This window comes from Rhinolophus sinicus, chromosome 12, assembly GCF_057876585.1.
Source record: "Rhinolophus sinicus isolate RSI-liver-muscle chromosome 12, RSI-T2T, whole genome shotgun sequence".
In the NCBI taxonomy this organism is placed as follows: domain Eukaryota; kingdom Metazoa; phylum Chordata; class Mammalia; order Chiroptera; family Rhinolophidae; genus Rhinolophus; species Rhinolophus sinicus.
In genome coordinates this window covers 659,251-683,349 of record NC_142512.1, presented here as the reverse complement: position 1 = coordinate 683,349, position 24,099 = coordinate 659,251, and the positions used below count along the sequence as shown (strand labels likewise).

At 70.8% G+C, this 24,099-nt stretch overlaps 8 pseudogenes; all 8 read left to right on the top strand.

Moving 5' to 3' along the window:
• Positions 1-3,905: 3,905 nt before the first annotated feature.
• LOC148756201 (5S ribosomal RNA) lies at positions 3,906-4,025 on the top strand (annotated as a pseudogene).
• A 1,246-nt stretch (positions 4,026-5,271) lies between these two features.
• On the top strand, positions 5,272-5,391 carry LOC148756200 (5S ribosomal RNA; annotated as a pseudogene).
• A 4,694-nt stretch (positions 5,392-10,085) lies between these two features.
• Positions 10,086-10,205, top strand: LOC148756199 (5S ribosomal RNA; annotated as a pseudogene).
• Positions 10,206-11,440: 1,235 nt separating this feature from the next.
• Positions 11,441-11,560, top strand: LOC148756198 (5S ribosomal RNA; annotated as a pseudogene).
• A 4,702-nt stretch (positions 11,561-16,262) lies between these two features.
• Positions 16,263-16,382, top strand: LOC148756197 (5S ribosomal RNA; annotated as a pseudogene).
• Positions 16,383-17,620: 1,238 nt separating this feature from the next.
• Positions 17,621-17,740, top strand: LOC148756196 (5S ribosomal RNA; annotated as a pseudogene).
• Positions 17,741-22,441: 4,701 nt separating this feature from the next.
• On the top strand, positions 22,442-22,561 carry LOC148756195 (5S ribosomal RNA; annotated as a pseudogene).
• A 1,226-nt stretch (positions 22,562-23,787) lies between these two features.
• Positions 23,788-23,907, top strand: LOC148756194 (5S ribosomal RNA; annotated as a pseudogene).
• The last annotated feature ends 192 nt before the right edge of the window (positions 23,908-24,099 follow it).

The window sequence follows — 24,099 nt, the reverse complement described above, 5'->3', positions numbered from 1 at the left end:
GGTCCCTGGGCGGGGCTCAGAGCCCACTGGCCCTCCGGAGACCCTGGCGGCCCGCCCCGGGGGCTTCAATGGTGACTGCCAACGCCAGGGCAATGCCTCCTTGGCGGAGCCCAGCCCCGGGCACGACCACACTCCGGTGGAGAAGCCACCACTTCAACACAGCCTCAGTGCGTCTGTCCCAGTCCGTGTGCCCGAATGTGCGTCCCTCCCACCCTCCCCCACCCCATGTCTGTCTGGCTCTGTGACGTGCCTGTTGGGTTCTGGCTCTGGCTCAGGAGCTCTCTCCCCGCGTGCCTGCCCCCTCTTTCTCTGTCTCTGTCCATGTCTCTCTGTATGTCTAGACACATACATGTACATATACGTGTATATTTCCATCTCGCTCCCTCTTACTCCTCCTCCCGTTCTGTCTGTCTGTCCCTGTCCTGCGGGGACTCTAGTCCCTCTGCCCGCACAAGAACGCAGGATTTGGCGAGGCCAAGAAGGAACACCCACAGAGCCACGGATAGGGGGCTCATAGCACCATGTCTCACGGGCGGCTGGCTTGGAGACACGGCAAGCCGGAGCCGCCCGATCCCCCACCTGCTGGCCGATTCTCTGCCAACCAACAGACTCACCAAACCGGCCCACTGCAGTCCGCGCCCCTCTGCAATTTGCAGTCCACCATCCGCGCTTCCTAGCTTGGCCACCGCAGCTCTGCCGGTGTCCAATGGCCAACTGGCAACAGCTGAAGGCCAAGCGGTAACAGCTGATGTCAGTGCAGCCCCACGCAGTACCCCCGTCCCCCGGTACCCCCGTCTCCCCGTCACCCCTGTCTCCGTTCCCCCGGTTCCCCGTCTTCCTGTCCCCCGTCTCCCGGGTCCCCCGTCCCCACGTTCCACCATCCCCCCTATTCCGGTCCCCCCCGTCCCCTGTTCCCCCCGTCCCCTGATCCCCCTGTTCCCCCGTACCCCCATCCACCCTCTCCCAGTCCACCCGTCCCCCGGTGCCCCCGTCCCCCCAGTGCCCCATCCCCCGTCCCCCGCTCCCCCGTCCCCCCAGTCCCCCCACGCCCCTGGTCCACCCGTCCCCCATTCCCTCGTCTCCCGGTCCCCCCCTCCCCGGGTCCCCCGACCCCCGTTCCCCCGTCTCCCGGTCCTCCGTCTCGCGGTCCACCTGTCCCCCGGTCCCCCAGTCCCAACGTCTCCCCGTCCCCCCGTCCCTCCTTCGCCTGGTCCCCCCGTCCCCCCATACCCCCGGTCTCCCGTTCCCCGGTCCCCCGTCTCCTGGTCCCGCGGTCCCCCGGGTCCCCCGGCGCCCAGGCGCCCTTCTACCGGTCCCCCCGTTCCCCGGTCGCCCCGTCTCCCGGTCCCCAGTCTCCCGGTCCCCTGTCTCCCGGTCGCCCGGTCTTCCGGTCCCCCGGTCCTCCGTCCAGTGTTACCCCCTTCCCCCGGTCCCCCGGTCCCCCCATCTCCCTGTCCCTCTGTCTCCCGGTCCGGCCGCACACCCATCCCCCCGTCTCCCGGTCCCCCGTCTCCCGGTCGCCCGGTCCCCAGGTCCCCCGTCTCCCGGTCCCCTCATCCCCTGGACCCCCAACCCCCGGTCCCTGGTCCCCCGGTCCCCCAGTCCCCCGGTTCCCCCATCGCCCTGGCCCCCGTCTACCGATCCCCCAGTTCTCCGTTCGCCCCGTCTTCCGGTCCTCCCGTCCCACAGTCTCCCGTCTCCCGGTGTCCCATCTCCCGGTCACCCCGTCCCCGGTCCCCCATCTCGCGGTCCCCCGTCTCCTAGTCGCCCCGTTCCCCGGTACCCGATCTCCCGGTCCCCTCATCCCCCAGTCCCCCAACCCCCGGTCCCCCGGTCCCCCCGTCCCCCGGTCCCCGGTCCCCCGGTCCCCCCATCTCCCGGTCCACTGGTACCCCCGTCCCCCCAGTCCATTCATGCCCCTGGTCACCCCGTCGCCCGGTCCCCTATCCCCCGGTCCCCCCAACCTCCGGTCCCCCGGTCCGCGGGTCCCCTGGTCCCCCCATCCGCCGTTCCCCCGGTCCCCCTGTCTCCGTTGCCCCGGTCCTCCCGTCCCCCGTTCCCCCCGTCCCCCGGTCCCCCCGACCCTCCAGTCCCCCTGTCCCTCTGTCTCCCGGTCCCCCGTCACCCCGTCCCCCCGGCCCCAGGTCCCCCATCTCCCGGTCCCCCCGTCTCCCGGTCCCCCGTTCCCCCGTTTCCCGGTCCCCCCCTCCCCATGTCCCTCGTCCCCCAGTACCCTCGTACTCCTGTCCCTCCATCCACCGGTCTCCTGGTCCCTCCGTCCCACCGTCCGCCAGTCCCACCGTCCTCTCATTCCCCCAATCCCCCAGTCCCCCAGTCTCCCTGTCCCCCAATTCCCCGGTCTCCCTTTCCCCTGGTACCGTGTCCCCCCATCTCCCGGTCCCCCCGTCCCCTGGTCCCACTGTCTCCCAGTACCCAGTCCCCCTGTCCCCCCGGTCCCCCGGTCCCCTTGTCCCCCCATCCCCCAGTCCCCCCGTCCCCCCGGCCCTCTCGTACTCCCGTCCCCCATTCTTCCGGTCACCCCTTCCCCCCGTCCCACATGCCCCCGTCTCCCAGACCCCCCGTCCCCCGGTTCTCCCAGTTCCAACGGTCTCCCTGTCCCCCTGCCCCCTTCCCCCATCTCCTGGTACCCCGTCCCCCGGTACCCCCGCCCCGGGTTCCTACAGTCCCACCGTTCTCCCTGTCCCCCCCCTTACACCCGTCTCCGGTCCCCTGTCCCCCGGTCTTCCCGTCCCCTGGTCCCCCTGTCCCCCCGTTCTGTCTGTCTGTCCCTGTCCTGCGGGGACTCTAGTCCCTCTGCCCGCACAAGAACCCAGGATTTGGCGAGGTCAAGAAGGAACACCAACAGAGCCACGGATAGGGGGCTCATAGCAACATGTCTCACGGGCAGCTGGCTTGGAGACACGGCAAGCCGGAGCCGCCCGATCCCCAACCTGCCGGCCGATTCTCTGCCAACCAACAGACCCACCAAGCCGGCCCACTGCAGTCCGCGCCCCTCTGCAATTGCTGTCCACCATCCGCGCTTCCTAGCTTGGCCACCGCAGCTCTGCCAGTGGCCAATGGCCAACTGGCAACAGCTGATGGCCAAGCGGTAACAGCTGATGTCCGTGCAGCCCCCACGCAGCACCCCTCCACGCGAGGCCCAGAGCCTGGAAAGTGCTCTCTGCAAGTCTGTCCCCACAGTCCCCGTCTGTCTCTCTCCGCCTACCTCTTGCTCCGTCTCTGGCCTTCTCTCATCCTCTCTCTCAACACCCTGGGTCAGGAGAGGTGATGTGTAGCCAGTGAAGTGACCAGTGATCGGGCGGGACGCCGGTCGCTGATGAGGGGCGAGGGCCCAGACAGAAGGCTGTGTGACGAAGGGTGGCGGCAGTCTGGATGTGCTGCGCCCTGGTCGCGGGTGGCTCTCCCAGGCTTTGGGCCAGTGGGTGGGGCCGGCCAGGGCCAGGGCCTGGGTTGCACGTCCCTAGGGTGGAGGGGACTGAGAGGACCCTGCGACCCCCTCGGTGGCCCTGAGTGGTGGGGACAACACAGCAGCAAGGGGGGTGTGCGGTTGTGGGGCTGGGAGAGGGATGAGAGGGGTTGGGGTAGGGGGGCGTGGTAAAAGCCATTCCGGGCGTGGGGAGTCCCAGGATGCCAGGGCGCCCAGACATATGTCACAGTCAGGGAAGTGACAGAGGCCTGTGGAGCCACTGGGGGGCGCGAAGGGGCCTCGCTGCGGGCCAGGAGTAGCCCGCCGCCCACACCAGCGGTGACCGGAGGAGGCGGGGAGCGGGCGGGAGGCACTCGGGCAGACATGCTCGCCACCCGAGCGGCCCAGCAGCATGGCGCGTGCGCTCAGGAGGCAAGTCGGGAGCAGGCTCTTGGAGTGCCGGGAGCCGGGTCCCAGTGCCTAAGGCCATACCACCCTGAACGCAGCAGATCTCGTCTGATCTCGGAAGCGAAGCAGGGTCTGTCCTGGTTAGTACTTGGATGGGAGACCGCCTGGGAATACCTGTTGGCTTTTGCTAGCGTCTCCTTTTGCATCGCCGCTCCGGCGTGGCTCCCTCCGAACCCCTGCCGCCCCTTGCCCCTCTGCAGCCTCCCAGCCAGCCACAGGTCGCCCTGACCAGCAGAGGGTCAGCCGCCCGGCAGTACAAGCTGGCAGCCCCGGCCGCACACCAGGCCCGTGGGCCAGGGCTCCCCCCCCACACCCTCCTCTCAGTCCTCTTCGGTCCCGCAGGCCGTCATCGCGAATCCTTCGCCGACGCGCGGTCGCCGCCACCGCCGCCTGCGCCAAAGCCACCGCCACCACCGGGCTCCCCGCCCCCCCCCCCCCCCGCCAGCGCTGCCCTCGCCCCCGCCCCTGTCCCCGCCCCCGCCGCCGCCACCGCCAAACTCCCTCAAACTCCCTCCTGTGCTCTCCCCACCTCGGCCGCCAGCACCGCGCTCCCCATCTCCGCCACCAGTGCTGCCCTCTCCCCCCCCCCCCCCCCGCCCCCGCTGCCGCCATTGCCGCACTCCCTCAATTCCCTCCTCTGCTCTCCCCGCCTCCAGCACCGCCATCTTCCCCGCCCCCGCCCCAGCCCCCGCCGCCACCAATGCCATACTCGCTCAGTCTCCCGCCTCTGCTCTCCCGGCCTCCGCCGCCAGCACCGCCCTCACGCCCTCCCCAGCCCCCGCCGCCACCGCCGCCGCCATCGGCCCCCGTGTCCCAGCGCCCACCGTCAAAGCCCCCATTGTCGCCGCCGCCATCGCCGCCCTGGCGCCATCCACGCGGTTGCCATCGCCTACCTCGCCACCCTCCCCTGCCTCCGCCGCCGCCGCCGCCGCCGCCGCCGCAGCCGCCCCCGCCGCCGCCGCGGGGTCCTCCCACAACTCCCAGGCCCAGGGTTGCCTGCTGGTGCAGGCCTCCACCAGCCTTGGGGCTGCGGTTGGGGGTAAACCTGGTGGCGGTAGGGGGGCGGGTTGTATGCCGGTCTGGGTGCGGGGAGTCCCAGGATGCCAGAGTTCCACGACTTCTGGCACCATCAGGGAAGTGGCAGTGTCCCATGGAGCCCCGGGTGGCGCGAAGGGGCCTCGCTGTCGGCCAGGAGTAGCCCGCCGCCCACGCCAGGGGCATTAGGAAGAGGCGGGGAGCCGGACTGGGGGGGGACGCGGTGCTGGCAGAGCCGGCCCGCGGGTCGATGCTCGCCACCGGAGCGGCTCATCTGCATGGCGGGCGCTCACGAGACAGGCCGGGAGCAGGCTCTTGGGGCGCGGGAGCCGGGTCCCAGCGTCTACGGCCATACCACCCTGAACGCGCCCGATCTCCTCTGATCTCGGGAGCTAAGCAGGGAGGGGCCTGGTTAGTACTTGCATGGGAGACCGCCTGGGAATACCTGTAGGCTTTTGCTCGCCTCTCCTTTTGCGCCACCGCCCCGGCGTGCCTCCCTCCGAATCCCTGCCGCCCCTTGCCCCTCTGCAACCCCTGCAGCCGCCCAGCCAGCCGAAGGTCCCCCTGGCCAGAGGAGGGACAGCCGCCCAGCACTACAAGCTCGCATCCCCGGCCGCACACCAGGCCTGTCGGCCAGGGCTCCCCCCCTCTCCCTCTTCTTAGTGCTCTTCGCCGAGGCAGGCCGTCAGCCTGCAGCAGCCAGCCGCGTCTAGGTCGCCGCCGCCGCCACCGCCATCGCAGGGCTCCCTCTCGCTCCCCGACCCTGCCGCCGCCGCAACCCCCAACGCCCAAGCCCAGGGCTGCCTGCCGGCGCAGGCTTCCACCAGGCTCTCTCCATCCCAGGACGTGCCGGTCCTTTGCACCTCGGCCCGAGCCCAGGGGACGCCCATCCCTGCGCCTGCCCCTGGGCCCCGAGACACAGGATCGGCGTGTCCTCGGGCAAACGGGACGCCCACCCGCCCCGCCCCACCGGAGTCTTCTGTCTCTGCGGGCAGGCACCTCTCCCCACACCCCCGCGCGTCCCCTCCCGTCTCCCACAAGAGCCAGGAGCCCTCCCTTCCCGCCGGCCACGGTGTCCCCGACACAAAGGGCACAAAGAGCCGGGACAAACCAGGGGACGGCGGGAGCAGCACCCCAACACACCACGCGCCATCGACTCCAGGGGAGACCGCCACAAGGGAAGAGCAGGCACACAATCCTCACAACCAGGGTGCCTGGGGGCTGCCACTCTCCTCCCGCGGGCGGGTCCCTGGGCGGGGCTCAGAGCCCACTGGCCCTCCGGAGACCCTGGCGGCCCGCCCCGGGGGCTTCAATGGTGACTGCCAACGCCAGGGCAATGCCTCCTTGGCGGAGCCCAGCCCCGGGCACGACCACACTCCGGTGGAGAAGCCACCACTTCAACACAGCCTCAGTGCGTCTGTCCCAGTCCGTGTGCCCGAATGTGCGTCCCTCCCACCCTCCCCCACCCCATGTCTGTCTGGCTCTGTGACGTGCCTGTTGGGTTCTGGCTCTGGCTCAGGAGCTCTCTCCCCGCGTGCCTGCCCCCTCTTTCTCTGTCTCTGTCCATGTCTCTCTGTATGTCTAGACACATACACGTACATATACGTGTATATTTCCATCTCGCTCCCTCTTACTCCTCCTCCCGTTCTGTCTGTCTGTCCCTGTCCTGCGGGGACTCTAGTCCCTCTGCCCGCACAAGAACGCAGGATTTGGCGAGGCCAAGAAGGAACACCCACAGAGCCACGGATAGGGGGCTCATAGCACCATGTCTCACGGGCGGCTGGCTTGGAGACACGGCAAGCCGGAGCCGCCCGATCCCCCACCTGCTGGCCGATTCTCTGCCAACCAACAGACCCACCAAGCCGGCCCACTGCAGTCCGCGCCCCTCTGCAATTTGCAGTCCACCATCCGCGCTTCCTAGCTTGGCCACCGCAGCTCTGCCGGTGTCCAATGGCCAACTGGCAACAGCTGAAGGCCAAGCGGTAACAGCTGATGTCAGTGCAGCCCCACGCAGTACCCCCGTCCCCCGGTACCCCCGTCTCCCCGTCACCCCTGTCTCCGTTCCCCCGGTTCCCCGTCTACCTGTCCCCCGTCTCCCGGGTCCCCCGTCCCCACGTTCCACCATCCCCCCTATTCCGGTCCCCCCCGTCCCCTGTTCCCCCCGTCCCCTGATCCCCCTGTTCCCCCGTACCCCCATCCACCCTCTCCCAGTCCACCCGTCCCCCGGTGCCCCCGTCCCCCCAGTGCCCCATCCCCCGTCCCCCGCTCCCCCGTCCCCCCAGTCCCCCCACGCCCCTGGTCCACCCGTCCCCCATTCCCTCGTCTCCCGGTCCCCCCCTCCCCGGGTCCCCCGACCCCCGTTCCCCCGTCTCCCGGTCCTCCGTCTCGCGGTCCACCTGTACCCCGGTCCCCCAGTCCCAACGTCTCCCCGTCCCCCCGTCCCTCCTTCGCCTGGTCCCCCCGTGCCCCATACCCCCGGTCTCCCACTCCCCGGTCCCCCGTCGCCTCCTGGTCCCCCGGTCCCCCGGTTCCCCCGGCGCCCAGGCGCCCTTCTACCGGTCCCCCCGTTCCCCGGTCGCCCCGTCTCCCGGTCCCCAGTCTCCCGGTCCCCTGTCTCCCGGTCGCCCGGTCTTCCGGTCCCCCGGTCCTCCGTCCAGTGTTACCCCCTTCCCCCGGTCCCCCGGTCCCCCCATCTCCCTGTCCCTCTGTCTCCCGGTCCGGCCGCACACCCATCCCCCCGTCTCCCGGTCCCCCGTCTCCCGGTCGCCCGGTCCCCAGGTCCCCCGTCTCCCGGTCCCCTCATCCCCTGGACCCCCAACCCCCGGTCCCTGGTCCCCCGGTCCCCCAGTCCCCCGGTTCCCCATCGCCCTGGCCCCCGTCTACCGATCCCCCAGTTCTCCGTTCGCCCCGTCTTCCGGTCCTCCCGTCCCACAGTCTCCCGTCTCCCGGTGTCCCATCTCCCGGTCACCCCGTCCCCGGTCCCCCGTCTCGCGGTCCCCCGTCTCCTAGTCGCCCCGTTCCCCGGTACCCGATCTCCCGGTCCCCTCATCCCCCAGTCCCCCAACCCCCGGTCCCCCGGTCCCCCCGTCCCCCGGTCCCCGGTCCCCCGGTCCCCCCATCTCCCGGTCCACTGGTACCCCCGTCCCCCCAGTCCATTCATGCCCCTGGTCACCCCGTCGCCCGGTCCCCTATCCCCCGGTCCCCCCAACCTCCGGTCCCCCGGTCCGCGGGTCCCCTGGTCCCCCCATCCGCCGTTCCCCCGGTCCCCCCCGTCTCCGTTGCCCCGGTCCTCCCGTCCCCCGGTCCCCCCGTCCCCAGGTCCCCCCGACCCTCCAGTCCCCCTGTCCCTCTGTCTCCCGGTCCCCCGTCACCCCATCCCCCCGGCCCCAGGTCCCCCATCTCCCGGTCCCCCCGTCTCACGGTCCCCCGTTCCCCCGTTTCCCGGTCCCCCCCTCCCCATGTCCCTCGTCCCCCAGTACCCTCGTACTCCTGTCCCTCCATCCACCGGTCTCCTGGTCCCTCCGTCCCACCGTCCGCCAGTCCCACCGTCCTCTCATTCCCCCAATCCCCCAGTCCCCCAGTCTCCCTGTCCCCCAATTCCCCGGTCTCCCTTTCCCCTGGTACCGTGTCCCCCCATCTCCCGGTCCCCCCGTCCCCTGGTCCCACTGTCTCCCAGTACCCAGTCCCCCTGTCCCCCCGGTCCCCCGGTCCCCTTGTCCCCCCATCCCCCAGTCCCCACGTCCCCCCGGCCCTCTCGTACTCCCGTCCCCCCATCTTCCGGTCACCCCTTCCCCCCGTCCCACATGCCCCCGTCTCCCAGACCCCCCGTCCCCCGGTTCTCCCAGTTCCAACGGTCTCCCTGTCCCCCTGCCCCCCTTCCCCCATCTCCTGGTACCCCGTCCCCCGGTACCCCCGCCCCGGGTTCCTACAGTCCCACCGTTCTCCCTGTCCCCCCCCTTACACCCGTCTCCCGGTCCCCTGTCCCCCGGTCCTCCCGTCCCCCGGTCCCCCTGTCCCCCCGTTCTGTCTGTCGGTCCCTGTCCTGCGGGGACTCTAGTCCCTCTGCCCGCACAAGAACCCAGGATTTGGCGAGGCCAAGAAGGAACACCAACAGAGCCACGGATAGGGGGCTCATAGCACCATGTCTCACGGGCAGCTGGCTTGGAGACACGGCAAGCCGGAGCCGCCCGATCCCCAACCTGCCGGCCGATTCTCTGCCAACCAACAGACCCACCAAGCCGGCCCACTGCAGTCCGCGCCCCTCTGCAATTTGCAGTCCACCATCCGCGCTTCCCAGCTTGGCCACCGCAGCTCTGCCAGTGGCCAATGGCCAACTGGCAACAGCTGATGGCCAAGCGGTAACAGCTGATGTCCGTGCAGCCCCCACGCAGCACCCCTCCACGCGAGGCCCAGAGCCTGGAAAGTGCTCTCTGCAAGTCTGTCCCCACAGTCCCCGTCTGTCTCTCTCCGCCTACCTCTTGCTCCGTCTCTGGCCTTCTCTCATCCTCTCTCTCAACACCCTGGGTCAGGAGAGGTGATGTGTAGCCAGTGAAGTGACCAGTGATCGGGCGGGACGCCGGTCGCTGATGAGGGGCGAGGGCCCAGACAGAAGGCTGTGTGACGAAGGGTGGCGGCAGTCTGGAGGTGCTGCCCCCTGGTCGCGGGTGGCTCTCCCTGGCTTTGGGCCAGTGGGTGGGGCCGGCCAGGGCCAGGGCCTGGGTTGAACGTCCCTAGGTTGGAGGGGACTGAGAGGACCCTGCGACCCCCTCGGTGGCCCTGAGTGGTGGGGACAGCACAGCAGCAAGGGGGGTGTGCGGTTGTGGGGCTGGGGGGGGGGATGAGAGGGGTTGGGGTAGGGGGGCGTGGTAAAAGCCATTCCGGGCGTGGGGAGTCCCAGGATGCCAGGGCGCCCAGACATATGTCACAGTCAGGGAAGTGACAGAGGCCTGTGGAGCCACTGGGGGGCGCGAAGGGGCCTCGCTGCGGGCCAGGAGTAGCCCGTCGCCCACACCAGCGGCGACCGGAGGAGGCGGGGAGCGGGCGGGAGGCACTCGGGCAGACATGCTCGCCACCCGAGCGGCCCAGCAGCATGGCGCGTGCGCTCAGGAGGCAAGTCGGGAGCAGGCTCTTGGAGTGCCGGGAGCCGGGTCCCAGTGCCTAAGGCCATACCACCCTGAACGCAGCAGATCTCGTCTGATCTCGGAAGCGAAGCAGGGTCTGTCCTGGTTAGTACTTGGATGGGAGACCGCCTGGGAATACCTGTTGGCTTTTGCTAGCGTCTCCTTTTGCATCGCCGCTCCGGCGTGGCTCCCTCCGAACCCCTGCCGCCCCTTGCCCCTCTGCAGCCTCCCAGCCAGCCGCAGGTCCCCCTGACCAGCAGAGGGTCAGCCGCCCGGCACTACAAGCTGGCAGCCCCGGCCGCACACCAGGCCCGTGGGCCAGGGCTCCCCCCCCACACCCTCCTCTCAGTCCTCTTCGGTCCCGCAGGCCGTCATCGCGAATCCTTCGCCGACGCGCGGTCGCCGCCACCGCCGCCTGCGCCAAAGCCACCGCCACCACCGGGCTCCCCACACCCCCCCCCCCAGCGCTGCCCTCGCCCCCGCCCCTGTCCCCGCCCCCGCCGCCGCCACCGCCAAACTCCCTCAAACTCCCTCCTGTGCTCTCCCCACCTCGGCCGCCAGCACCGCGCTCCCCATCTCCGCCACCAGTGCTGCCCTCTCCCCCTCCCCCGCCCCCGCTGCCGCCATTGCCGCACTCCCTCAATTCCCTCCTCTGCTCTCCCCGCCTCCAGCACCCCCATCTTCCCGCCCCCGCCCCAGCCCCCGCCGCCACCAATGCCATACTCGCTCAGTCTCCCGCCTCTGCTCTCCCGGCCTCCGCCGCCAGCACGGCCCTCACGCCCTCCCCAGCCCCCGCCGCCACCGCCGCCGCCATCGGCCCCCGTGTCCCAGCGCCCACCGTCAAAGCCCCCATTGTCGCCGCCGCCATCGCCGCCCTGGCGCCATCCACGCGGTTGCCATCGCCTACCTCGCCACCCTCCCCTGCCTCCGCCGCCGCCGCCGCCGCCGCCGCCGCAGCCGCCCCCGCCGCCGCCGCGGGGTCCTCCCACAACTCCCAGGCCCAGGGTTGCCTGCTGGTGCAGGCCTCCACCAGCCTTGGGGCTGCGGTTGGGGGTAAACCTGGTGGCGGTAGGGGGGCGGGTTGTATGCCGGTCTGGGTGCGGGGAGTCCCAGGATGCCAGAGTTCCACGACTTCTGGCACCATCAGGGAAGTGGCAGTGTCCCATGGAGCCCCGGGTGGCGCGAAGGGGCCTCGCTGTCGGCCAGGAGTAGCTCGCCGCCCACGCCAGGGGCATTAGGAAGAGGCGGGGAGCCGGACTGGGGGGGGACGCGGTGCTGGCAGAGCCGGCCCGCGGGTCGATGCTCGCCACCGGAGCGGCTCATCTGCATGGCGGGCGCTCACGAGACAGGCCGGGAGCAGGCTCTTGGGGCGCGGGAGCCGGGTCCCAGCGTCTAAGGCCATACCACCCTGAACGCGCCCGATCTCCTCTGATCTCGGGAGCTAAGCAGGGAGGGGCCTGGTTAGTACTTGCATGGGAGACCGCCTGGGAATACCTGTAGGCTTTTGCTCGCCTCTCCTTTTGCGCCGCCGCCCCGGCGTGCCTCCCTCCGAATCCCTGCCGCCCCTTGCCCCTCTGCAACCCCTGCAGCCGCCCAGCCAGCCGAAGGTCCCCCTGGCCAGAGGACGGACAGCCGCCCAGCACTACAAGCTCGCATCCCCGGCCGCACACCAGGCCTGTCGGCCAGGGCTCCCCCCCTCTCCCTCTTCTTAGTGCTCTTCGCCGAGGCAGGCCGTCAGCCTGCAGCAGCCAGCCGCGTCTAGGTCGCCGCCGCCGCCACCGCCATCGCAGGGCTCCCTCTCGCTCCCCGACCCTGCCGCCGCCGCAACCCCCAACGCCCAAGCCCAGGGCTGCCTGCCGGCGCAGGCTTCCACCAGGCTCTCTCCATCCCAGGACGTGCCGGTCCTTTGCACCTCGGCCCGAGCCCAGGGGACGCCCATCCCTGCGCCTGCCCCTGGGCCCCGAGACACAGGATCGGCGTGTCCTCGGGCAAACGGGACGCCCACCCGCCCCGCCCCACCGGAGTCTTCTGTCTCCGCGGGCAGGCACCTCTCCCCACACCCCCGCGCGTCCCCTCCCGTCTCCCACAAGAGCCAGGAGCCCTCCCTTCCCGCCGGCCACGGTGTCCCCGACACAAAGGGCACAAAGAGCCGGGACAAACCAGGGGACGGCGGGAGCAGCACCCCAACACACCACGCGCCATCGACTCCAGGGGAGACCGCCACAAGGGAAGAGCAGGCACGCAGGCACACAATCCTCACAACCAGGGTGCCTGGGGGCTGCCACTCTCCTCCCGCGGGCGGGTCCCTGGGCGGGGCTCAGAGCCCACTGGCCCTCCGGAGACCCTGGCGGCCTGCCCCGGGGGCTTCAATGGTGACTGCCAACGCCAGGGCAATGCCTCCTTGGCGGAGCCCAGCCCCGGGCACGACCACACTCCGGTGGAGAAGCCACCACTTCAACACAGCCTCAGTGCGTCTGTCCCAGTCCGTGTGCCCGAATGTGCGTCCCTCCCACCCTCCCCCACCCCATGTCTGTCTGGCTCTGTGACGTGCCTGTTGGGTTCTGGCTCTGGCTCAGGAGCTCTCTCCCCGCGTGCCAGCCCCCTCTTTCTCTGTCTCTGTCCATGTCTCTCTGTATGTCTAGACACATACATGTACATATACGTGTATATTTCCATCTCGCTCCCTCTTACTCCTCCTCCCGTTCTGTCTGTCTGTCCCTGTCCTGCGGGGACTCTAGTCCCTCTGCCCGCACAAGAACGCAGGATTTGGCGAGGCCAAGAAGGAACACCCACAGAGCCACGGATAGGGGGCTCATAGCACCATGTCTCACGGGCGGCTGGCTTGGAGACACGGCAAGCCGGAGCCGCCCGATCCCCCACCTGCTGGCCGATTCTCTGCCAACCAACAGACCCACCAAGCCGGCCCACTGCAGTCCGCGCCCCTCTGCAATTTGCAGTCCACCATCCGCGCTTCCTAGCTTGGCCACCGCAGCTCTGCCGGTGTCCAATGGCCAACTGGCAACAGCTGAAGGCCAAGCGGTAACAGCTGATGTCAGTGCAGCCCCACGCAGTACCCCCGTCCCCCGGTACCCCCGTCTCCCCGTCACCCCTGTCTCCGTTCCCCCGGTTCCCCGTCTTCCTGTCCCCCGTCTCCCGGGTCCCCCGTCCCCACGTTCCACCATCCCCCCTATTCCGGTCCCCCCCGTCCCCTGTTCCCCCCGTCCCCTGATCCCCCTGTTCCCCCGTACCCCCATCCACCCTCTCCCAGTCCACCCGTCCCCCGGTGCCCCCGTCCCCCCAGTGCCCCATCCCCGTCCCCCGCTCCCCCGTCCCCCCAGTCCCCCCACGCCCCTGGTCCACCCGTCCCCCATTCCCTCGTCTCCCGGTCCCCCCCTCCCCGGGTCCCCCGACCCCCGTTCCCCCGTCTCCCGGTCCTCCGTCTCGCGGTCCACCTGTCCCCCGGTCCCCCAGTCCCAACGTCTCCCCGTCCCCCCGTCCCTCCTTCGCCTGGTCCCCCCGTCCCCCCATACCCCCGGTCTCCCGTTCCCCGGTCCCCCGTCGCCTCCTGGTCCCCCGGTCCCCCGGTTCCCCCGGCGCCCAGGCGCCCTTCTACCGGTCCCCCCGTTCCCCGGTCGCCCCGTCTCCCGGTCCCCAGTCTCCCGGTCCCCTGTCTCCCGGTCGCCCGGTCTTCCGGTCCCCCGGTCCTCTGTCCAGTGTTACCCCCTTCCCCCGGTCCCCCGGTCCCCCCATCTCCCTGTCCCTCTGTCTCCCGGTCCGGCCGCACACCCATCCCCCCGTCTCCCGGTCCCCCGTCTCCCGGTCGCCCGGTCCCCAGGTCCCCCGTCTCCCGGTCCCCTCATCCCCTGGACCCCCAACCCCCGGTCCCTGGTCCCCCGGTCCCCCAGTCCCCCGGTTCCCCCATCGCCCTGGCCCCCGTCTACCGATCCCCCAGTTCTCCGTTCGCCCCGTCTTCCGGTCCTCCCGTCCCACAGTCTCCCGTCTCCCGGTGTCCCATCTCCCGGTCACCCCGTCCCCGGTCCCCCGTCTCGCGGTCCCCCGTCTCCTAGTCGCCCCGTTCCCCGGTACCCGATCTCCCGGTCCCCTCATCCCCCAGTCCCCCAACCCCCGGTCCCCCGGTCCCCCCGTCCCCCGGTCCCCGGTCCCCCGGTCCCCCCATCTCCCGGTCCACTGGTACCCCCGTCCCCCCAGTCCATTCATGCCCCTGGTCACCCCGTCGCCCGGTCCCCTATCCCCCGGTCCCCCCAACCTCCGGTCCCCCGGTCCGCGGGTCCCCTGGTCCCCCCATCCGCCGTTCCCCCGGTCCCCCCGTCTCCGTTGCCCCGGTCCCCTCATCCCCCGGTCCCCCCGTCCCCCGGTCCCCCCGACCCTCCAGTCCCCCTGTCCCTCTGTCTCCCGGTCCCCCCGTCACCCCGTCCCCCCGGCCCCAGGTCCCCCATCTCCCGGTCCCCCCGTCTCACGGTCCCCCGTTCCCCCGTTTCCCGGTCCCCCCCTCCCCATGTCCCTCGTCCCCCAGTACCCTCGTACTCCTGTCCCTCCATCCACCGGTCTCCTGGTCCCTCCGTCCCACCGTCCGCCAGTCCCACCGTCCTCTCATTCCCCCAATCCCCCAGTCCCCCAGTCTCCCTGTCCCTCAATTCCCCGGTCTCCCTTTCCCCTGGTACCGTGTCCCCCCATCTCCCGGTCCCCCCGTCCCCTGGTCCCACTGTCTCCCAGTACCCAGTCCCCCTGTCCCCCCGGTCCCCCGGTCCCCTTGTCCCCCCATCCCCCAGTCCCCCCGTCCCCCCGGCCCTCTCGTACTCCCGTCCCCCCATCTTCCGGTCACCCCTTCCCCCCGTCCCACATGCCCCCGTCTCCCAGACCCCCCGTCCCCCGGTTCTCCCAGTTCCAACGGTCTCCCTGTCCCCCTGCCCCCCTTCCCCCATCTCCTGGTACCCCGTCCCCCGGTACCCCCGCCCCGGGTTCCTACAGTCCCACCGTTCTCCCTGTCCCCCCCCTTACACCCGTCTCCCGGTCCCCTGTCCCCCGGTCCTCCCGTCCCCCGGTCCCCCTGTCCCCCCGTTCTGTCTGTCGGTCCCTGTCCTGCGGGGACTCTAGTCCCTCTGCCCGCACAAGAACCCAGGATTTGGCGAGGCCAAGAAGGAACACCAACAGAGCCACGGATAGGGGGCTCATAGCACCATGTCTCACGGGCAGCTGGCTTGGAGACACGGCAAGCCGGAGCCGCCCGATCCCCAACCTGCCGGCCGATTCTCTGCCAACCAACAGACCCACCAAGCCGGCCCACTGCAGTCCGCGCCCCTCTGCAATTTGCAGTCCACCATCCGCGCTTCCTAGCTTGGCCACCGCAGCTCTGCCAGTGGCCAATGGCCAACTGGCAACAGCTGATGGCCAAGCGGTAACAGCTGATGTCCGTGCAGCCCCCACGCAGCACCCCTCCACGCGAGGCCCAGAGCCTGGAAAGTGCTCTCTGCAAGTCTGTCCCCACAGTCCCCGTCTGTCTCTCTCCGCCTACCTCTTGCTCCGTCTCTGGCCTTCTCTCATCCTCTCTCTCAACACCCTGGGTCAGGAGAGGTGATGTGTAGCCAGTGAAGTGACCAGTGATCGGGCGGGACGCCGGTCGCTGATGAGGGGCGAGGGCCCAGACAGAAGGCTGTGTGACGAAGGGTGGCGGCAGTCTGGAGGTGCTGCCCCCTGGTCGCGGGTGGCTCTCCCTGGCTTTGGGCCAGTGGGTGGGGCCGGCCAGGGCCAGGGCCTGGGTTGCACGTCCCTAGGGTGGAGGGGACTGAGAGGACCCTGCGACCCCCTCGGTGGCCCTGAGTGGTGGGGACAGCACAGCAGCAAGGGGGGTGTGCGGTTGTGGGGCTGGGGGGGGGATGAGAGGGGTTGGGGTAGGGGGGCGTGGTAAAAGCCATTCCGGGCGTGGGGAGTCCCAGGATGCCAGGGCGCCCAGACATATGTCACAGTCAGGGAAGTGACAGAGGCCTGTGGAGCCACTGGGGGGCGCGAAGGGGCCTCGCTGCGGGCCAGGAGTAGCCCGCCGCCCACACCAGCGGCGACCGGAGGAGGCGGGGAGCGGGCGGGAGGCACTCGGGCAGACATGCTCGCCACCCGAGCGGCCCAGCAGCATGGCGCGTGCGCTCAGGAGGCAAGTCGGGAGCAGGCTCTTGGAGTGCCGGGAGCCGGGTCCCAGTGCCTAAGGCCATACCACCCTGAACGCAGCAGATCTCGTCTGATCTCGGAAGCGAAGCAGGGTCTGTCCTGGTTAGTACTTGGATGGGAGACCGCCTGGGAATACCTGTTGGCTTTTGCTAGCGTCTCCTTTTGCATCGCCGCTCCGGCGTGGCTCCCTCCGAACCCCTGCCGCCCCTTGCCCCTCTGCAGCCTCCCAGCCAGCCGCAGGTCCCCCTGACCAGCAGAGGGTCAGCCGCCCGGCACTACAAGCTGGCAGCCCCGGCCGCACACCAGGCCCGTGGGCCAGGGCTCCCCCCCCACACCCTCCTCTCAGTCCTCTTCGGTCCCGCAGGCCGTCATCGCGAATCCTTCGCCGACGCGCGGTCGCCGCCACCGCCACCTGCGCCAAAGCCACCGCCACCACCGGGCTCCCCACACCCCCCCCCCCAGCGCTGCCCTCGCCCCCGCCCCTGTCCCCGCCCCCGCCGCCGCCACCGCCAAACTCCCTCAAACTCCCTCCTGTGCTCTCCCCACCTCGGCCGCCAGCACCGCGCTCCCCATCTCCGCCACCAGTGCTGCCCTCTCCCCCTCCCCCGCCCCCGCTGCCGCCATTGCCGCACTCCCTCAATTCCCTCCTCTGCTCTCCCCGCCTCCAGCACCCCCATCTTCCCGCCCCCGCCCCAGCCCCCGCCGCCACCAATGCCATACTCGCTCAGTCTCCCGCCTCTGCTCTCCCGGCCTCCGCCGCCAGCACCGCCCTCACGCCCTCCCCAGCCCCCGCCGCCACCGCCGCCGCCATCGGCCCCCGTGTCCCAGCGCCCACCGTCAAAGCCCCCATTGTCGCCGCCGCCATCGCCGCCCTGGCGCCATCCACGCGGTTGCCATCGCCTACCTCGCCACCCTCCCCTGCCTCCGCCGCCGCCGCCGCCGCCGCCGCCGCCGCAGCCGCCCCCGCCGCCGCCGCGGGGTCCTCCCACAACTCCCAGGCCCAGGGTTGCCTGCTGGTGCAGGCCTCCACCAGCCTTGGGGCTGCGGTTGGGGGTAAACCTGGTGGCGGTAGGGGGGCGGGTTGTATGCCGGTCTGGGTGCGGGGAGTCCCAGGATGCCAGAGTTCCACGACTTCTGGCACCATCAGGGAAGTGGCAGTGTCCCATGGAGCCCCGGGTGGCGCGAAGGGGCCTCGCTGTCGGCCAGGAGTAGCCCGCCGCCCACGCCAGGGGCATTAGGAAGAGGCGGGGAGCCGGACTGGGGGGGGACGCGGTGCTGGCAGAGCCGGCCCGCGGGTCGATGCTCGCCACCGGAGCGGCTCATCTGCATGGCGGGCGCTCACGAGACAGGCCGGGAGCAGGCTCTTGGGGCGCGGGAGCCGGGTCCCAGCGTCTACGGCCATACCACCCTGAACGCGCCCGATCTCCTCTGATCTCGGGAGCTAAGCAGGGAGGGGCCTGGTTAGTACTTGCATGGGAGACCGCCTGGGAATACCTGTAGGCTTTTGCTCGCCTCTCCTTTTGCGCCGCCGCCCCGGCGTGCCTCCCTCCGAATCCCTGCCGCCCCTTGCCCCTCTGCAACCCCTGCAGCCGCCCAGCCAGCCGAAGGACCCCCTGGCCAGAGGAGGGACAGCCGCCCAGCACTACAAGCTCGCATCCCCGGCCGCACACCAGGCCTGTCGGCCAGGGCTCCCCCCCTCTCCCTCTTCTTAGTGCTCTTCGCCGAGGCTGGCCGTCAGCCTGCAGCAGCCAGCCGCGTCTAGGTCGCCGCCGCCGCCACCGCCATCGCAGGGCTCCCTCTCGCTCCCCGACCCTGCCGCCGCCGCAACCCCCAACGCCCAAGCCCAGGGCTGCCTGCCGGCGCAGGCTTCCACCAGGCTCTCTCCATCCCAGGACGTGCCGGTCCTTTGCACCTCGGCCCGAGCCCAGGGGACGCCCATCCCTGCGCCTGCCCCTGGGCCCCGAGACACAGGATCGGCGTGTCCTCGGGCAAACGGGACGCCCACCCGCCCCGCCCCACCGGAGTCTTCTGTCTCCGCGGGCAGGCACCTCTCCCCACACCCCCGCGCGTCCCCTCCCGTCTCCCACAAGAGCCAGGAGCCCTCCCTTCCCGCCGGCCACGGTGTCCCCGACACAAAGGGCACAAAGAGCCGGGACAAACCAGGGGACGGCGGGAGCAGCACCCCAACACACCACGCGCCATCGACTCCAGGGGAGACCGCCACAAGGGAAGAGCAGGCACGCAGGCACACAATCCTCACAACCAGGGTGCCTGGGGGCTGCCACTCTCCTCCCGCGGGCGGGTCCCTGGGCGGGGCTCAGAGCCCACTGGCCCTCCGGAGACCCTGGCGGCCCGCCCCGGGGGCTTCAATGGTGACTGCCAACGCCAGGGCAATGCCTCCTTGGCGGAGCCCAGCCCCGGGCACGACCACACTCCGGTGGAGAAGCCACCACTTCAACACAGCCTCAGTGCGTCTGTCCCAGTCCGTGTGCCCGAATGTGCGTCCCTCCCACCCTCCCCCACCCCATGTCTGTCTGGCTCTGTGACGTGCCTGTTGGGTTCTGGCTCTGGCTCAGGAGCTCTCTCCCCGCGTGCCTGCCCCCTCTTTCTCTGTCTCTGTCCATGTCTCTCTGTATGTCTAGACACATACACGTACATATACGTGTATATTTCCATCTCGCTCCCTCTTACTCCTCCTCCCGTTCTGTCTGTCTGTCCCTGTCCTGCGGGGACTCTAGTCCCTCTGCCCGCACAAGAACGCAGGATTTGGCGAGGCCAAGAAGGAACACCCACAGAGCCACGGATAGGGGGCTCATAGCACCATGTCTCACGGGCGGCTGGCTTGGAGACACGGCAAGCCGGAGCCGCCCGATCCCCCACCTGCTGGCCGATTCTCTGCCAACCAACAGACCCACCAAGCCGGCCCACTGCAGTCCGCGCCCCTCTGCAATTTGCAGTCCACCATCCGCGCTTCCTAGCTTGGCCACCGCAGCTCTGCCGGTGTCCAATGGCCAACTGGCAACAGCTGAAGGCCAAGCGGTAACAGCTGATGTCAGTGCAGCCCCACGCAGTACCCCCGTCCCCCGGTACCCCCGTCTCCCCGTCACCCCTGTCTCCGTTCCCCCGGTTCCCCGTCTTCCTGTCCCCCGTCTCCCGGGTCCCCCGTCCCCACGTTCCACCATCCCCCCTATTCCGGTCCCCCCCGTCCCCTGTTCCCCCCGTCCCCTGATCCCCCTGTTCCCCCGTACCCCCATCCACCCTCTCCCAGTCCACCCGTCCCCCGGTGCCCCCGTCCCCCCAGTGCCCCATCCCCGTCCCCCGCTCCCCCGTCCCCCCAGTCCCCCCACGCCCCTGGTCCACCCGTCCCCCATTCCCTCGTCTCCCGGTCCCCCCCTCCCCGGGTCCCCCGACCCCCGTTCCCCCGTCTCCCGGTCCTCCGTCTCGCGGTCCACCTGTCCCCCGGTCCCCCAGTCCCAACGTCTCCCCGTCCCCCCGTCCCTCCTTCGCCTGGTCCCCCCGTCCCCCCATACCCCCGGTCTCCCGTTCCCCGGTCCCCCGTCGCCTCCTGGTCCCCCGGTCCCCCGGTTCCCCCGGCGCCCAGGCGCCCTTCTACCGGTCCCCCCGTTCCCCGGTCGCCCCGTCTCCCGGTCCCCAGTCTCCCGGTCCCCTGTCTCCCGGTCGCCCGGTCTTCCGGTCCCCCGGTCCTCCGTCCAGTGTTACCCCCTTCCCCCGGTCCCCCGGTCCCCCCATCTCCCTGTCCCTCTGTCTCCCGGTCCGGCCGCACACCCATCCCCCCGTCTCCCGGTCCCCCGTCTCCCGGTCGCCCGGTCCCAAGTCCCCCGTCTCCCGGTCCCCTCATCCCCTGGACCCCCAACCCCCGGTCCCTGGTCCCCCGGTCCCCCAGTCCCCCGGTTACCCCATCGCCCTGGCCCCCGTCTACCGATCCCCCAGTTCTCCGTTCGCCCCGTCTTCCGGTCCTCCCGTCCCACAGTCTCCCGTCTCCCGGTGTCCCATCTCCCGGTCACCCCGTCCCCGGTCCCCCGTCTCGCGGTCCCCCGTCTCCTAGTCGCCCCGTTCCCCGGTACCCGATCTCCCGGTCCCCTCATCCCCCAGTCCCCCAACCCCCGGTCCCCCGGTCCCCCCGTCCCCCGGTCCCCGGTCCCCCGGTCCCCCCATCTCCCGGTCCACTGGTACCCCCGTCCCCCCAGTCCATTCATGCCCCTGGTCACCCCGTCGCCCGGTCCCCTATCCCCCGGTCCCCCCAACCTCCGGTCCCCCGGTCCGCGGGTCCCCTGGTCCCCCCATCCGCCGTTCCCCCGGTCCCCCCGTCTCCGTTGCCCCGGTCCCCCCATCCCCCGGTCCCCCCGTCCCCTGGTCCCCCCGACCCTCCAGTCCCCCTGTCCCTCTGTCTCCCGGTCCCCCCGTCACCCCGTCCCCCCGGCCCCAGGTCCCCCATCTCCCGGTCCCCCCGTCTCACGGTCCCCCGTTCCCCCGTTTCCCGGTCCCCCCCTCCCCATGTCCCTCGTCCCCCAGTACCCTCGTACTCCTGTCCCTCCATCCACCGGTCTCCTGGTCCCTCCGTCCCACCGTCCGCCAGTCCCACCGTCCTCTCATTCCCCCAATCCCCCAGTCCCCCAGTCTCCCTGTCCCCCAATTCCCCGGTCTCCCTTTCCCCTGGTACCGTGTCCCCCCATCTCCCGGTCCCCCCGTCCCCTGGTCCCACTGTCTCCCAGTACCCAGTCCCCCTGTCCCCCCGGTCCCCCGGTCCCCTTGTCCCCCCATCCCCCAGTCCCCCCGTCCCCCCGGCCCTCTCGTACTCCCGTCCCCCCATCTTCCGGTCACCCCTTCCCCCCGTCCCACATGCCCCCGTCTCCCAGACCCCCCGTCCCCCGGTTCTCCCAGTTCCAACGGTCTCCCTGTCCCCCTGCCCCCCTTCCCCCATCTCCTGGTACCCCGTCCCCCGGTACCCCCGCCCCGGGTTCCTACAGTCCCACCGTTCTCCCTGTCCCCCCCCTTACACCCGTCTCCCGGTCCCCTGTCCCCCGGTCCTCCCGTCCCCCGGTCCCCCTGTCCCCCCGTTCTGTCTGTCGGTCCCTGTCCTGCGGGGACTCTAGTCCCTCTGCCCGCACAAGAACCCAGGATTTGGCGAGGCCAAGAAGGAACACCAACAGAGCCACGGATAGGGGGCTCATAGCACCATGTCTCACGGGCAGCTGGCTTGGAGACACGGCAAGCCGGAGCCGCCCGATCCCCAACCTGCCGGCCGATTCTCTGCCAACCAACAGACCCACCAAGCCGGCCCACTGCAGTCCGCGCCCCTCTGCAATTTGCAGTCCACCATCCGCGCTTCCTAGCTTGGCCACCGCAGCTCTGCCAGTGGCCAATGGCCAACTGGCAACAGCTGATGGCCAAGCGGTAACAGCTGATGTCCGTGCAGCCCCCACGCAGCACCCCTCCACGCGAGGCCCAGAGCCTGGAAAGTGCTCTCTGCAAGTCTGTCCCCACAGTCCCCGTCTGTCTCTCTCCGCCTACCTCTTGCTCCGTCTCTGGCCTTCTCTCATCCTCTCTCTCAACACCCTGGGTCAGGAGAGGTGATGTGTAGCCAGTGAAGTGACCAGTGATCGGGCGGGACGCCGGTCGCTGATGAGGGGCGAGGGCCCAGACAGAAGGCTGTGTGACGAAGGGTGGCGGCAGTCTGGAGGTGCTGCCCCCTGGTCGCGGGTGGCTCTCCCTGGCTTTGGGCCAGTGGGTGGGGCCGGCCAGGGCCAGGGCCTGGGTTGCACGTCCCTAGGGTGGAGGGGACTGAGAGGACCCTGCGACCCCCTCGGTGGCCCTGAGTGGTGGGGACAGCACAGCAGCAAGGGGGGTGTGCGGTTGTGGGGCTGGGGGGGGGATGAGAGGGGTTGGGGTAGGGGGGCGTGGTAAAAGCCATTCCGGGCGTGGGGAGTCCCAGGATGCCAGGGCGCCCAGACATATGTCACAGTCAGGGAAGTGACAGAGGCCTGTGGAGCCACTGGGGGGCGCGAAGGGGCCTCGCTGCGGGCCAGGAGTAGCCCGCCGCCCACACCAGCGGCGACCGGAGGAGGCGGGGAGCGGGCGGGAGGCACTCGGGCAGACATGCTCGCCACCCGAGCGGCCCAGCAGCATGGCGCGTGCGCTCAGGAGGCAAGTCGGGAGCAGGCTCTTGGAGTGCCGGGAGCCGGGTCCCAGTGCCTAAGGCCATACCACCCTGAACGCAGCAGATCTCGTCTGATCTCGGAAGCGAAGCAGGGTCTGTCCTGGTTAGTACTTGGATGGGAGACCGCCTGGGAATACCTGTTGGCTTTTGCTAGCGTCTCCTTTTGCATCGCCGCTCCGGCGTGGCTCCCTCCGAACCCCTGCCGCCCCTTGCCCCTCTGCAGCCTCCCAGCCAGCCGCAGGTCGCCCTGACCAGCAGAGGGTCAGCCGCCCGGCACTACAAGCTGGCAGCCCCGGCCGCACACCAGGCCCGTGGGCCAGGGCTCCCCCCCCACACCCTCCTCTCAGTCCTCTTCGGTCCCGCAGGCCGTCATCGCGAATCCTTCGCCGACGCGCGGTCGCCGCCACCGCCGCCTGCGCCAAAGCCACCGCCACCACCGGGCTCCCCACACCCCCCCCCCAGCGCTGCCCTCGCCCCCGCCCCTGTCCCCGCCCCCGCCGCCGCCACCGCCAAACTCCCTCAAACTCCCTCCTGTGCTCTCCCCACCTCGGCCGCCAGCACCGCGCTCCCCATCTCCGCCACCAGTGCTGCCCTCTCCCCCTCCCCCGCCCCCGCTGCCGCCATTGCCGCACTCCCTCAATTCCCTCCTCTGCTCTCCCCGCCTCCAGCACCCCCATCTTCCCCGCCCCCGCCCCAGCCCCCGCCGCCACCAATGCCATACTCGCTCAGTCTCCCGCCTCTGCTCTCCCGGCCTCCGCCGCCAGCACCGCCCTCACGCCCTCCCCAGCCCCCGCCGCCACCGCCGCCGCCATCGGCCCCCGTGTCCCAGCGCCCACCGTCAAAGCCCCCATTGTCGCCGCCGCCATCGCCGCCCTGGCGCCATCCACGCGGTTGCCATCGCCTACCTCGCCACCCTCCCCTGCCGCCGCCGCCGTCGCCGCCGCAGCCGCCCCCGCCGCCGCCGCGGGGTCCTCCCACAACTCCCAGGCCCAGGGTTGCCTGCTGGTGCAGGCCTCCACCAGCCTTGGGGCTGCGGTTGGGGGTAAACCTGGTGGCGGTAGGGGGGCGGGTTGTATGCCGGTCTGGGTGCGGGGAGTCCCAGGATGCCAGAGTTCCACGACTTCTGGCACCATCAGGGAAGTGGCAGTGTCCCATGGAGCCCCGGGTGGCGCGAAGGGGCCTCGCTGTCGGCCAGGAGTAGCTCGCCGCCCACGCCAGGGGCATTAGGAAGAGGCGGGGAGCCGGACTGGGGGGGGACGCGGTGCTGGCAGAGCCGGCCCGCGGGTCGATGCTCGCCACCGGAGCGGCTCATCTGCATGGCGGGCGCTCACGAGACAGGCCGGGAGCAGGCTCTTGGGGCGCGGGAGCCGGGTCCCAGCGTCTAAGGCCATACCACCCTGAACGCGCCCGATCTCCTCTGATCTCGGGAGCTAAGCAGGGAGGGGCCTGGTTAGTACTTGCATGGGAGACCGCCTGGGAATACCTGTAGGCTTTTGCTCGCCTCTCCTTTTGCGCCGCCGCCCCGGCGTGCCTCCCTCCGAATCCCTGCCGCCCCTTGCCCCTCTGCAACCCCTGCAGCCGCCCAGCCAGCCGAAGGTCCCCCTGGCCAGAGGACGGACAGCCGCCCAGCACTACAAGCTCGCATCCCCGGCCGCACACCAGGCCTGTCGGCCAGGGCTCCCCCCCTCTCC